Source organism: Spermophilus citellus (genome assembly GCF_964194105.1).
Source record: "Spermophilus citellus genome assembly, chromosome: 10".
Taxonomy (NCBI): domain Eukaryota; kingdom Metazoa; phylum Chordata; class Mammalia; order Rodentia; family Sciuridae; genus Spermophilus; species Spermophilus citellus.
The window spans coordinates 111,010,771-111,026,668 of NC_138197.1; positions in this window are offsets into that span (position 1 = coordinate 111,010,771).

Consider the following 15,898-nt stretch of genomic DNA (forward strand, 5'->3'; position numbering starts at 1 on the left):
GCTCAAGGTCTTCTTCAAAATCATTATAACCCCATTATTAAAACCTAAAACTTATATACTCGGTGATCTTACTAGAAGCCCTGCAAGGTAGGCGTCCTTGTCCATCTTACAGATAAGGAAACTAGGACTCAGAGGTACTGAGTGATTCACCCAAAATTCATTGGCAAGTACAAATCAGAGACCTGGGTATTCCAGTCCGGATTTGGGAATTCCTAAAACTAGGAGAGAGTAACAGAAGATCTTGGCCAGAGTGATGTGGAAGGTCCTGCTGCTCTAGCATTAATCCTTCAGTTAGTGGATCCTGGGGAGGTCTGGAACCAGGCAGAATGGATGCAGGAGGAAGAAGGCACATGGAGGTTTTGGGACAGCAGCTGTTTATCAACCTGTGCAGAAATGTTTTAATAATTTTACAACCAGTGCAACCAACCCAGTGCACGATGGTTGAAGATGAACCATAGTCATAAACATGACTTGAGATGTGGAATAGTAGGATAAAGGTAGGAAAGGTGCACTCTGTTTGGGTTGGGGGGTTGAAACATTAGAAGATGGTCCATCCGACCATCAGAACCACAGAACAGAGGGAAGGGTATTTCAGGAAGAAGGGAAAACATAAAAAGACTGGAGGCAACAAGCCACAACCTATTTGCTAGCTGAGGAGGATGATAGGGTTGGGAGAAGGGGAAAGAGGAACTATAAGACTAAGGGATACAGAGCTAGCACATGAAAGACATCTTGACTGGGAAATTGGGAAAAAATATTTTTATGTTTTGGACATGTGAACATTCATTCATTCTTTACTGCAAAATAGACGTTGTTAAAGTTTTAATTAAAAATTTTCACCAGGTATTGTATATAACAGACATTTACATCCCACCAAGACCTCCATTGTATCCTCAGTGCTCCAGATGCCCACTGAGGCACAGGGTCACACTGCCCACTCCCTGCCATTGCCTGTTGGCCTGTCTTAAAATCGCAATTCACCTCCCAATAATCTCGTTGAAACTGAATCTCTTTTCAAAACCCAAGACTGCTCAGGTGAACCCTGGCTTCTGCCTGCAGGGCTGGACACTATTCCCCTTCCTCAGCCATAGGCTGTGGGTCTCCTGGGGATCACACTACAAATTCCCACCTACTTTAACACCTCTCTTCATCTGGATTCCCACTGCCTCGGCTGATCTGCTGAACTGGACCCCTGAGGTCCACACACCTGCAGGAAGAACACCTTGAAGTTGAAATGATCACTGTGAAATGTGCTTCCTGCCATTCACCTCGGGGGCCAGCACTGTAGCTGGGTAAATTTCTTCAGCCTTCCTATTCCTGTCCCACTGAATCCCAATCTCCCAAATATCATGCTCTTCCCTGCTCGTGCTTGTTAAAGAAGATCTGTCATGCACTGTTCCCAAGTCTCACTGAAGTCATTCCCATCAATACCAAATGTCCAACTCTCAACACAAACATTTAGACAGTTTTAATCTTTACTAATTTACTGCTGTCAAAGGAGAGGCTCCAGAGGGCCCCAGACAGGATAAGAGCCAAACAGAGACATATTCTCCATGTAGACAGGGACCTGATCATATCCCTCTCTGTTTTTTCAGGTGGTTTTAAATGTTTTTCCTACTCATTTTTTTTTTTTACTGTAAAAGTCACGTAGGTTTATAAATTTAAAGAGAAAATCAGGTGTAGTAGAAAAAACACTTGACTAGATATCATGAGGCCTGAACTTCATGTACTATAAGCAAGGTGTGCTTCTGAACCCCAAATCCCCTCTTCTCCTAGAACTTTAGTTTCTTAAGGCTTAAATAGGGTAGTAAGAGCTGAAGGATCTTTCAAAGGTGGTAGTTCTCATTCTTGGTGTTTGCAACACGTTTTCAAATAACAGAATGTGGTGCGGCACAACTGAAAACTGTCCCAAAGATTCAAAAGAACATTAGAAATGTCAACAATCATTAAATGCCGCAGTCTTGGCTGGGCACAGAATCACGAGCCACTCAAGCAGGAACAAAACTTTATTTTGAAAAAGCCGCCAAGACTCTGTAGGCGCCGGCAAGCCAAACCTGGTCCTCCCACGCTGGCGTCTACCGGAACCTCCCGTCTCCCGGAACCGGGGGTCCCCCGGACCTCCCCCGGAATTTCCTCCTACTATCCTTCCCCAACCAATGGGAACTCTCTATGAGTCCCGTAACATGAGTCCGGTAGCAGGCCAGGGTGAACAGCGGGAGTCCAATTTCCATATGAATGTAAATCTTAACATAATCATCTCAGTGGCTAGCTGGCGTCACTTTACAACCAAAGGTGCCATACATCGTATATTTGCTTGTGGCTCCTAGCAATTAAATACATTCCTGACATCAGTGTTATAGTATCTTCCAGCGACTATAAAATCATCCGCGGTTATGGATCCACATTTGGTCCATTTCATTGTTTTATGAGTTCTTTCAGTGGAACTATAATTTACTTCCCTGACCTTATTCTCTTTCACACCCCAGAGTGAAAGGTTTCCCATGTTCTGGAAGCTCTACAACCTTTCATTAGTCCTGGCTTGACATCAAACCCATACTTCATAGAGCCTATTTGTTCCAGGTCACATGATCTATATATCTCCATGTTACATCTGACACATGAGCTGGAATGATAGGAGGACTCAGCTATAATCCAGACTGGTTTTATGTGTTAACTAAAATTAGGCTAAATACCAAGAGTCATGCTAGTGTTAAAGTTCTAGAATTCTATGTATTATAATAAACAAAACAACATGTTGATGGAAGACCTAGTTGAGGTGGTGCTATGGTTTGGGTGGGTTGCTCAAGGGTTCGTGTGTCGGAGGTGTGGTCCTCAGTGTGTCAGTGTTGAGGTGGTGCAAATTCTAAGGGGTGGGGCCTATGAGGATGTGCAGCCCTCAGCAGAAATTAAGGTTGTTCTCATGGGTGCTCAGTTCCCTCCCAAGTGAGTTGTTATAGAAGGCTCAGCCTAACCCCTCCCTGCTCTATGACTTCCTATCTTACCATGTGATCTCTTCCTCTCCCTTAAGCTCCCACTGTCATGTCACCTGCCATGATGTGACTCAGCCAAGGGGTCCCCAACCAGAGGCTGAGCTGGGAGAGCTGCCCCATCTTAGACTTTCAGCCTCCAAAACAAAATGAGCTAAGTGGATCTTTTTTCTTTAAAAGAACCCAGCCTAAGGTATTTTGTTATAGCAACTAAAGATGGGCAAATATAGATAGAGTACTTGATTAAGGCATTGAGCCTATTACAGTTGAAGCAAGACATTCTTATTGATGAGATAGTGAATTCAGGAGACTTAACATGGTTCCTATGAGCCTGCAGAGTTTGACGGTCATAGAAAAATCAAAGGAATGATTCACACAGATTTTATGAGTAGCAATGAGACAGAAGTTCCACTTCTCTGTTTCTTAGGTATACTTTTTAGAAGGTAGCATTTTAAGTTTTTTGAAGTAGGAAGTAATTATTTTTAATTTCTTAAAGATGATTTTTCCGGGGGCATGAAACTTGGGGCCCCACTGTATTCCTATAAATCATTTTTCATTTCCTCTAATTCCCTTTCCAGACATCTGCTGGCTTATTATTCTGGGCACAGAAAATTATGATCAGTTTAGTGACTGCTTAATACAGACTCCGATTCATCTGTCAGAGAATAGCAAAGATCAAAGATTTTTCCAAGGCAGGCAGCAAGTAGATCAAAGGAAACCTTCGATCCCCATCCTTTGGTGTGTGACTTATCTTTAAACATCAGTAAAATAGGCCTTGGGAATCCATGTATTTATCATAAAAATGCTCTCTTGAGAAAACAAGCTACCTAGCCATCAACCGACATTTGTGCCAAGCAAAGGAGCCGGTGTGAGTAATGTGGCTTGTGATCTTTCTTTTCCTCTCTAGAGAGCCTTGTGCATGGGATCAAGGAGATAATATTGCCAAATGTGTGCCAAATGCTGTGGATGCTGAGGCCGGTGAATACAGGCCAGGTCCCTGCCCTCATGTAGACTGCTGGAAAGACAGCCATGTAAGCAACGACCTTCAGCTGCAGCGAGCAAGCGTCACCACCAAGGACGTGGATACAGAGTGAGAGACACCTAAAGGGACCCTTCACCTGGCCCAGCAATACAAGAAGACCTCAGTGAACAAACACCCGGGGACAAGCCAAAGTTAACAATGAAGTACAGCTGGGGAGCAACAAGCGGTAAAGGCCCTAAGGGAGAGTATGGTTCCCAGCAGGAAGTGAGTGGCTGTCAGAAAGCAGGACTGGCTGGGATGTGAGGCCTGAGAGGGAAGCAGCAGGCGGATCACATGAGGCCTCTCGTGAGCCATGTTGAGTTTGTCTAGGAAGAAGGAGAAACCTCAGGAAGCTTTTAGGCAGAAGATTGACATGAGTGGATTTGTGTCCTTGAAGATTTACAAGAGAGGACTGGTGGAAGTGTGTGTGTGTGTGTGTGTGTGTGTGTGTGTGTGTGTGCATGTGCACATACGTGCTCACGTGTACTGGTGAACTGGGGAATCTACTCATAAAGCCCCTTTCTCTTTTCACAATCTGGTCATGAATTTGACTGCTTTCAGCAGAGGAATTTAAATAGGGTTCTTCCTCTAGAGAAGATGAGCAAGTAGAGGCCACCTGCTAATAATCAGGGACTTTTCTCCATATCACAAGATTTTGAGGTAGTTGGGTAGTCAGTGGAACTGTGCTCATGCCGGATTTTACAGAAACTACTTCCTCTGCACAGTCCACTGTCTGTCCCTCTCCTGAGAAATCTCTTGGTGGGAGACTGGTTCCTCCTTTCCTGCCCTTCCAGATCTGGTAAATTCACCAGCTCTTGGCTAGGGGCAACCTGGAGGACATTGGTGACAGGGCCCCAGTCTCCCTTCTTACTCTGCCTCTCTTCTGACTTCTTTTCTTCTTATATTGTTCTCTTCTCTCCAGAAACTCCCCATCTCTAAATATCAGAAGTCTTTTTTTTTTTTTTGGTACTGGAGATTGAAGTCATTTGACCGCTGAGCTACATCCCAGCCCTATTTTGTATCTCACTGAATTGCTTAGGGCCTTGCCATTGCTAAGGCTGGCTTTGAACTCACAATCCCCGCCCCTCTGCCACGCATCCCACACACACCCAGAGCTGCTGGGATTACAGGCCTGCGCCACCATGCCTGGCCAGAAGTCTATTTTTATTTACTTTTTGGTGCTGGGGATCAGACTCAGCCAGGGCTTGTGCCTGCCAAGCATGGGCACTAGAACTGGGCTACACTCCCAGTCCCCCGTATCAGAAATCTTTGAAGTGACTTAGAGCATTTATTTTTTAGCTTCTTCTTGTTGCCCTTATTTTTCTTGCTGACTCCTGTTGGGGTTGGATAAAAATCAGCAATTAGAGTATTTGTGTACCATCCATGCCTGGTTACCATACAGTGCAGTAATGATGACTACTCACATCGCTAAGTGTGTTGGATTATTTTGGATTTAAGTTAATTGGTTGTCATACTGTGTTTGTGCTGCTGCTAACAGAGCCTGGCTATTTTAATACAGCTTTAAGCAAAATCTAGAGCAAGGGTCATAGTCAGGGCACAAAGTAGGGGCCAATCTGCTTCCCATCTCAAAAATGATGGTATATTAAAGATGACTACTAGCCATCTATTAGAGGTAAAATTAGTGGCTTCCTGGAAGATATTAGGTTAAATGAATGATTCATGCACAAAGGAATGGGAATGTGAAGCTGAGACACCTGGACGGACATCATGAACAAAGCAGTGTTCTATGAGGAGTGACCTGAGTGGGCAAGAAACTTCTCCTTGGAGGAAGGAATTTGGCTGTCTGCATCCCACACTGGTACCCTAGTTATTGGGGGTAAGGAAGAAAGTTTTTAATGTGCTACCTGATGCTGCTGTGTGATGTCCACCTTAGCCTCTGAGACTCTTGTCTCAAGTTATCTCCAATAAAGGATTTGAAAATGGAAAGAGCAGGCTCACATTTGGACAGTGTAATCTTTTTAGAAGCACATCCTCTTCTAAATTCCTGGACCTTGGCAGGGGCAATAATGATACTCATAGCAGCCAAGGAAAATAACTATTATCAGCTGAACCACGGGGGAAGATTGCAACAGAGATCGAGAGGTACAGTGGAAACTGAATGTAAAGGTAGCCACAGAGGAAAGGAGTAACCCATGTAGGGAACTCCAGCATAAAGGGAATTGGCTTGGGAGGGTTGTATCCCCAGGATCTGACAGGTTGAAGCTCAAGTTCTTTCACAATGTGAATGTCACCAATGCTTTCAATCATTCATTTTTTTTTTAATCAGCAAAAACTTGTTTGAACACTATTTGTCAGACATGGTGTTTATGTTGGCCTAGGCCAGTGATGAGTGAATCTTTTTTATAAAGAGCCAGATAATAAATATTTTATATTTTGTGTGCCACATGATTTCTGTTGCAACTTTGCTGTTGTAGTGCAAAGCAGCCAGGGATAATAAGTAAACAAGTGTTTGCTCGTTCAGATGTGTTCCAATAAAACTATTCATAGAAACAGGTGGTGGGCCACATTTAGTCCTTGGGCCATAGTCTTCCAACCCTTAGTTTAGAGGAATAAAATGTGCTAATTGTTCTCCATTGCATTCTCAGATCCAATCTAGAGCCCTTTTCCATTCTGCTCTCTGTTCCAAGAAGCTGACCTCTGTAGACTGGGTCATCCAGGCTCCTTGGCCTTCGGCTTCTGGTTGGAGTTAGCTGATCCAGAGGCATTAGCAAGAGATTAGATGTTGGGTGGAAGAATTTAGTTTCTAAACTTCCTACTGGACTGCTTTGGTAGTGGTTATGTTCCTCTAATATATGATCACAGCTCTGACTGGTGGCTTGTGCCCTTGGCTGTACCACCCACCCAGTTCTGGTGACAACTCCCTTCTCTTTTACCTTCAGCCTAGGGGTAGAGCTGATATCTCATTCTCCTAGCCCTGGAAAATTCTCCATTCCTTGTTGGTTTCCTTAATATTGCCCATACCACGAGTGTGGTTCCTTCATTAAACTCTCTTCAATTGTCCCTTTGAGTGTGGCACCTCTTCTCTGCTAGAAAGTGTTTGAATGTGCCCTTATAGTAGAAATCCACTGTGTTTAGATGTAAGAGCATTAGTTCCAACTTTGGATGCAGGGACATGTAATCTAGGCATGACCAATCAGAGAACTGACTCAACCAATCCATAGTAATCAGTTCTAAAATATTCACATGAACCAAGCCACTCCAACTGAAGGCAGAATGCCATTACTTAGAAACTGCCAGGAAGTGCCCTTTCCCTAGATTCGAGTCAAGGAGAGTGTGAATTTGGAAATACAGAAATGATGTTTTTGAATACCTTGAACAACCTGAAGCTGGATTTACTCCTCAACATTTTGGTCAATGAGACAATTTAATTCCTTATTTTCCTAACAGAGAGGAAAATACCACATGGGTTAATGTGGCCTTCCACCTCAGGAACTGCCACACACATCCAGCCCAAGCTGAGCCTTTGGGTTTTCTGTTTGTTTTCAGTACTGGGGATTGAAATCAGGGGTACTCCCAGTCCTTATTTTATTTCAAGGCAGAGTCTCACTAAGTTGCCTAGATTGGGCTCAAATTTGTGATCCTCCTTCCTCAGCTTCCTGAGTAGCTGGGATTACAGATGTTCACCACAATGCCCAGGTCCTTCCTTATTTTTTTCTTAAGCCAGTTTGAGTTGAAGTTTCTGTCACTTACATCCAAAAGCAAAACTTAATTAAAAAAGAAATTCAGACCACTTTATACAAGTTTCATTATACTTACTGGATTATCTAAGCAGGAAACCAGTCTGTGTTGATCCATTTTCCATTACTATAGAACATACCAAATGATGGGTAATGTATGAAGAAAGAAGTTTATTTAGCTCACATTTTTGCAGGTTGAAAGTCTAAGATCAGGTGGCCACATCTGTTTGACCTCTGGTAGGGGCCTCTTTCGCTGCATCACACCATGGCAGATGCATCATGGTGGAAGTATGTGCTCAAAGAAGAAACCATGAGGTGGGACAGGAAGCCAGAGGAAAGGGAGGGGTGATCTTGCTCTTTTATAATAACCTATAGTGGGACCTAACTGGAGTCCCATGAGAACTATGTTAATTTCTTCTGAGGGCAGCATCTCTAATGACCTATTTATATTGCACTAATCTCCTCCTCTTAAAGGTTCCACCACTGTTAAGGTGGTAACAGTGGTAACTGGAGGCAGGTTAGTGCAGCTACAGGAAGTGGGTTCTTTCAGGGTGTGGCTATGGGTGTATATTTTGTATCTGGAGAGTGGAGTGTCTCTCTCTCTGCTTTCTGATCATCAGGTGAGCTGCTACACTATGCCACACTCTTCTGCCATGTTATTCCTGCCTCACATGTAGCCCTGAGGGATGAAGCTACTATCTATTGACAGAGACCAGTGGAACTGTGAACCCCCAAATAAACTGTTCTTCCTCTACAATTGTTCTGGTCAGATCTTTTAGTCATCACAGTGAAAAAGCTAAAACATAAGTTGATACCAGGAGTAGAGTTGTTGCTGTTACAAACCTGACTATGTGGTTCAGAACCCATTAGAGCTTTTTGGATCTAGTGGGAGGAATTTTGAGATGTTTATCAGTGCAAGCTGGAAATGCTTTAGGTTATTTAGGTTAAGTGGAGCTTAATGGCCGATTCTGGTGGGAGTACAGAAAACTAGAATGCCAATAGGACTGTGGACAGTAAAGGCAGGGCTCAAAAGGGTTTAGAGGAAAAGGAGGACACTATTAGTAATTGGAGTAAAGACCATTCTTGTTATGTTCTGGCTGAGAAATTGTCTGCATTTTGCCTCTGTCCTGAGACTTTCCGTGAAGCTGATTTTAAAAGTGATAGACTTCTTAATCTGGTGGAAGAAATTTCTAGACAACAGAGCATTCAGGATGTGGCATGGATATTGGTAGCAGCTTTTAGCCATATTCATTGTGATACTCAGGAGCAGAAAGCAGAGCAGAAAGATTTCAAAAACTTGGATTTGAAAGGTAGGAGTAAAACTGGGCCTAAGGAAGTTGCTGTTGTTAAAGACGTTATCACCACTAAAGAAATGCTAAAGATTTTGCCCAGAGACCATAAGAATGATGGCTTGAGGGCTGGGTTGTGGCTCAGGGTAGAGTGCTTGCCTAGCTCATGGGAGGCCCTGAGTTCCATCCTAGGCACCACATACAAATAAATAAATAAAGGTATTTTCATAAAACAAAGGGGTTATTTTTATCTCAAAATTCCTCTCACCAATTCCAAAAAGCTTCAATAGGTTCTGAACCACATCGTCAGGTTAGTAACAGCAACAACACTACTCTTGGTACCAATTTATGTTTTAGTCAGCTACAACTAAAAAATAAATATTTTTAAAAAAAGAAGAAAAAAAAAAAAAGAAAGATAGCTTGAGGATATGTCAGGAGTTGGCAGGACCATACTCATCTCAAGATCAAGGAAGTAAAGGTAAAACTTCTCTTGAGAAGAGACCAAATGGGATCCTTCTTTCACAAGGGGGCCTAGGAAGTTTTTTCAACATGCTCAATCACCCAGGCTGCTGTGACAAGGGTCCCTGGGGGCTTTGTTACTGCTCTAGATGGAAGCAGACCTTGGCGTCAACCATGTCAACCACATGGTGCTGGGTCTGCAGGAATGCATGTTGCTGGAGTTATCGGTTCATGGAGTCTTCCACCAACATTTCCAAGGAAGGCCTGGGAGGCCAGGCAAAGTGAGGCAGGGTCGGAGTCCCTGCATGTGTAATGGGTAACTAACCCAGGCCTGGATACAAAATAAACTAAGGACACTGTCCATGAAAATTAGTGCCTGGGAAAGGGAGACTTCCCTTTCCAGCCAGTTGTTTTAAAGGGAACCTAATTAGCACCATTCACTCCTACCTTTTGGATTGTAAAGGACTTTCCCTGGGATCTAACTATTTTCTTTCTTTGAAGTGTAAACGCCCCTGTGAAGGCTCCTATGAAGGCCTTGCCAGAGCAGCCAGTCTCCCTACCACACTCTGCTTTTGTAAACACACTTTGTTTCCCACCTGAAAACTCTTACACACAATAACATAGCGTTTTTTGAAACCTTGTACATGACCATGTATCGTTTTAGACAAGAAAATTTTGACACTAGATAGCCTATAAATATGTTATGAAAAACTGATAAGGGGTGCTCAGAATCTAGATCAGGTCTAGAGCTGATCTCCTCTTGACCTGCCCACATAATAGAAAGTTTGGTTTTTCCCACTCTTTGAGTGCTGTTGTGGCTTCTTGCCTGATTCCCACAACACAGACACCCCCTGAGAAGTCGAAGCGTGGAGATGTGAGGAGGAAGCTAGAGCCGCAGTGGACACACCTGAGATTAATAAATGCCAGTAACGTGGGACATCACCCTAGGAAAGCTACAGGAATCGACAGAGACCAGCCAACAGAATGTCACTTGGGCTGCAACAAACAAGGCCACAGGGGCAGAGCTACACAAGCCCTTTGGAGGGCACATCCAATGACATGTGCCCCAGATGCTCAACATAAAGCTACAGGACTTGTTTGCCCAGCTGGATTTTGGACTTGCTTTGGCCCTATCCCTTCTTTCTATGCCCCTAATTTTGTGAATGGAAATGTTTTCTCTGTGCCATTATATATTGGATATTTGAAAATTGCTTTTAATTTTACAAGAGCTCACAGTGCAAGATTGCCATGAGCCTCAGAGTAGACTTTGGACTTGAACTTTGGCCAATCTCAGAACTGTTGAAACTATGGAGACTCCTGGGAATGGACTAAATATATTTTGCACTGCCAGATGAGTGTGAGCTTTTGGGAGCCAGGGGCAGAATGTTATGGTTTAGATGTGAGGGGTCCCCCAAAAGCTCACATGTGAGACATTGCTAGAAGGTTCAAAGGAGAAATGATTGGGTTGTAAGAGTCTTAACCCAGTCAGTGAATTAATTCCCTGATAGAGATCAACTGAGTGGTAACTGGAGGCAGGTGGGGTGTGGCTGGAGGAAGTAGTTCATTGGGGATGTGGCTATGGGTATATATTTTGAATCTGGAGAGTGGAATCTTTCTCTGCTTCTTGATCACCATGTGAGCTGGTTCCATCTGCCACATTCTGCCACCATATTGTTCCTGCCTCACATGGAGCCCTGAGGGATGAAGCCACTATCTACAGCCCTCTGGAACCGTGAGCCCCCAAATACATTGTTCCTCCTCTATGATTGTTCTGGTCAGATCTTTTAGTCTCAGTGGTGAAACAACCACCTTCCAACATTGCCACACACCAAGGTCCTCAGGGGATACCCTCAAGCCATATCCAAACCAAAGCACAGTCCTATGTCATCTTGGGTTAGATGCTCACTGGTAGAGTGGAGTATAGTTTAACCCAAGAGGATCTCAGCAGTGGTAGAATCCAGAGAGCTGGTTCACCATCAACCCATTTCCAAAGGGAAACAACAGGAGGTCCGGCAGCTTCATTGAAGGTAGGGCTTCTGTAGGACAGGGGAACTTCCTCTCTGCCCTTTGCAGATTTGTTGGTTAACATACAGAGGTACAGGACCCATACAAAATACGGAACTAAAGGAAAGGTCGGATGATTGAAGCTTAAATACCCCCTGCTAGGGGACAGGGAAATGAGGAGGGGGGGGGCTGTAGGAAATTTTAAAGGGTAGTAAATGATTTTTAGAAGAAACAAATTGGCCCAAAGGGCAAACAATGCTCCTGGGAAAACTTTCTCTCAGCTCTTGGGGAGGTGGCAACAAGTTACACAAGGTGAAGGGCAGGACTTCTCTGAGAACAAAGGGTGTCTTATGCAGATAAAATCTCCCAGGTACTCTCTCAGAGCTTCCCACGGAAATGTGCCTGGGCACGGTCATCACCTCTGTCTCTTCTCTTTTCCAGTGGTTAATCTTCCTGGTTATTTTTTGATGAGATTCCTGGGGGGGAGGTAAGACATTTGGGCTTGGTTTTTTCTTTTGTTGGAAGAAGTTTCCAAAGAAATCAGGGAGAAGGTCAGAGAGACCTTAGATCTGAGACTATTTCCCCAGTTGAGTTTGTCAAAGTGCTACTCATTGCGGTGTCATTTTCTGCACCCCAACACATCTCATGACGGGAAAAAACAACTCCTAAACTCTAATTCCACCTACTTTGACACTTGAAAATAGCAAAGAGAGGAAAATCTTCACCAGAATGAATGGGAAGATGGTTACTTTTGGCGACAGGAAAACAATGAATTGAAGCATGGTATTTATTAACTGTTGTAAGCAAACTACGAATTTGTGTCAGTAAACGAAATAGAGACAACTGCATAATAATTAATTCTCAAAGAGATCATCTAACAATTTACTTAAAAGATCCTTCCTGGACTCCAAGGGTGTTAGTTATAATAGACCTTATTCCATTCATTAATTCATTTAAGAATTTGTTGAGGGAATATCCAACTGACACAGTGCTGAGTTGGAGAATAGTTTTTATTACTTGAACCAATTGTGTCTGTGTCTTCTCGGTGGGCGGAGCTGAGGAGGATTGTGAATTCAAATCTGGACTCCAGGAGAATGAATATCATGGGCAATTAGAGACATCTTCTGTGGAAATGGAAGAAAGGACTTTCCAAGGTGTTTCTTTGTCCCTGCAAGTTGAAAAGGGCCTTGTCTACAGAAAGAGTAGATTTGGGCTAAGTCGCTTCCACTATTTGTGCCTTTGTTTCCTGAAACTTGTAAAATGAGGGAGTCGATCCAATAAGATTTTTCCTTCCTTCCTTTCCTTTATTTATCCATTCTTTTGTTTGTCCTTGTATCGGGGTGATTTTCTCTGCTTTGTGAATGCAGTTCTCTTTAGTATGGAAGCCAGAACCTCACTTTCCCAGCCTACTGTGTAGCAAAAATGCAGCTATGGGAACTAGGTCCACCAACCAGACACATCTGTTTTGAATTTTTTTTGGAAGTTGGAGTGGGAGAACAGGATATGTCAACCCAAATTATGGCTACAGGAGACCAGAATATGCCACTCCAAATATGCCTTTCTGGCATAAATATTATTTTGAGCTGATTATTCTGTGAAACAGCAGACGCAAGAGAAGCTCTGGAAACAGAAGTGATCCTTCCATAGGAGAAATTTGCATCTACGAAGGAAATCTCCATTTGCAAGGGTGTCTCCTCCCTGTATTGGGAGGAGAAGGATGGTTCCCAGTCCATAGAAATTCACATCAATGGAGAAGGCAACAACTTAAATCTGTACAAGACTTACCCTTATTTAAGGCACTTTTCCTGATCACCCCCCCCCCCCCCAAATTGGGCTTTGCTCAGACCTTTATTTCTTGGTTTTAGGGAACATGGTATTTAAGCCAGAATTCAAAGCCACTGCTTTGAGATTTACTCAAAATCTTTGAGTTGTTATTCCCTGTCTTCTATCTACATGTGAGATAGGCATGCTGGGGGGGGAATTATTTTTTCTCTCTTTGCTATGGTTTGGATCATAAAAGTCCCCCACAGGCCATGTGTTGAAGGCTCTCTCCCCAGCTGATGGTGCTGCTGGAAGGTGGTGAAATCTTTAAGAGGTGGGGTCTAGTTGGAAGGAAGTTGGGTGTGGGTGGAGGGGTGTGCCCTTGAAGGTGATATTAGGACCCTGGCCCCTTCCTTTCTCTGGCTTTTGCCTCCTGACTGCCATGATATGAGTGGCTTTGCTCCACCACACACTGCCCACCATGATGCTCAGCTAAATCATGCAACCAAAGTAACAGACCCACGTGACCGTGGACCGAAACCTCTGAAACTGTGAGCCAAAGTAAATATTTTCTCCTTTTAGGTTGTTTATCTCAGGAAATTTTTCGCAGCAGTCTAGGCCCACTAACACAGTCCTCTACACTGGGGATGGCGGGAGGCAAGCTCTGCTTGTCTCTCCAGCAAGGATAAAGGAGAGGTGTGCTGTATGTTGGAGCAGTGCCGATGTCATCAAGCAAGAGCCCGCTGCCCGCCCCATGCATAAAAACCAGTAGTATGGCACCAGGTTTTTGTAATAAGAAAAAGCATTATAGCAGGGCTGACCAGCAAGGAAGCCAGGAGCTATAAGCTCAAATCTCTTCCTGATTCATTGGTAGAGGGAGAATTTATAGGGAGAAGAGGGGAAAGCTGCTTGTTGGCTGAATGATAAGAAAGAAGCTCATGTCTGGGGTGGGGTTATATTCTGTTCAGGATATTTGGAGCTTGTGACATCCTTTGATCTGATGTTTTACCTTCTGCTCATGCCCATTCTTGAAAAGCGGGTTCCAAATCATAAGAATTGTTAGCAAGATGCCTAAAGGCTTTTCCTGGAAGGCAACTCATGATGAAGCATTTATATCCAGGTGTGTCCAGGCCTTAGCAGATTCCACTGCCGGTGCCCAGCTGTGGCGACTGTCCCCAGCTGCAATGACTCCACGAAGCAGCTCTGCAGCACAGGTGGGGGCTTGGTTCCTGGCTGCCAGCCTCCAATCCTTCATCTCTGGGCTGCCTTCAGAGCCCTTCAGCTGCTTAATTCTTTTAAAAATACAATCCTTTTCCTGCTGACTTGAGCCAGCATGGATTTCTTTGTCTTCCAGGAACTCAATAACTTGTGATCAGGACTGAATGCCTTCAAATAGACCATTTTCCCTCCTTCAAAGATGAGGAAAATTATTTCCCTTTTACAAATGATAAAAAGGATACATAGCTAATCGTTTCCAGAATGCAGTTTATTGCAGTTACCAGCAGGATAATTGTTGCAGAGGGATAAACATATGTTATGAAGGGAGATTATTCTCAAGTTCACCTTCTCCGTTGCTCTGGTGCACTAGGGAAGGAAGGAGTGACTCCTTCAGGGTTTTTGTTTCATACCTTGTCATTGGGAGGAGTTTCTCTCTCTCTCTCTCTCTCTCTCTCTCTCTCTCTCTCTCTCTCTCTCTCTCTCTCTTTGGTACCAGGTATTGAACTCAGGGGTGCTTTAATACTGAGCCACATCCCCAGCCATTTTTATATTTTATTTAGGGACAGAATCTCTCTAAATTGCTGACACTGGCTCTGAACTCATGATCCTCCTGCCTCAGCCCCCCAGGTTTCTGGGATTACAGGCGTGCGCCACCACGCCCAGCAAGATTCCCTCTTCTTAGTCACTGCTAGTGTGATTTTCAAGAGTTTTCAGGAACACTTTGGTTAGGTATCTATAGTTTTGATAATTCCCTTAATTTTCTAATGAAGATTTTGGCTAAGCATCTCCTGAGGGTAAATGGCCATAGTCAAAGTGTTGGGGGGACATACCTCACCTGACTAATTGCCTTTAAGAGATCCTCTAGAGAGGATTTTAAATGTACTTGCTATACTCTGTGTATAAGAAAGATTGAACTGCTTTATTTTCTTTAATTAATTGAAATTTCACTTCAAACTCCAGCCCTCAATGCTGATGAAACACAGGTGTTTGGTAGTCACGCCTCACTGTAGGCTGAAGGGGCTTAAAAAGGCTTTGCCTCCTCTGGATTTTCTATTAACAAACATTCTCCCACTCTTTCAAACAGATTCAGCTATTTTCTTGATATTTTATGCAAAAGTGGTTCAGGCATCTTCTTTGTATGCTGATTGTTGTTCTCACAGGCCTTCCAGTATTGAAATGTTGGAGTCTAACCATTTGGGTTTCTCCTCCCTTAAGAACTTGGAAAATTCCTAGGGTCTTAAAGCAAAAACATTAGCTACAACTTCCAATTACAGCCATGATAGGAAAATGGTTATCAGATTTGCCTTCTAATGGGGTGACAGCCAGTGTCTCATTGGGGGGTACTTATTGCCCAGGAGGATGTAAGCCACCCTAAAACTTAATAATTAGTGAATAACAAAACACAAATAGCCAGAAATATATTTACAAAAGTGAAGCCCCTGATAGATCTAGTCCACATGG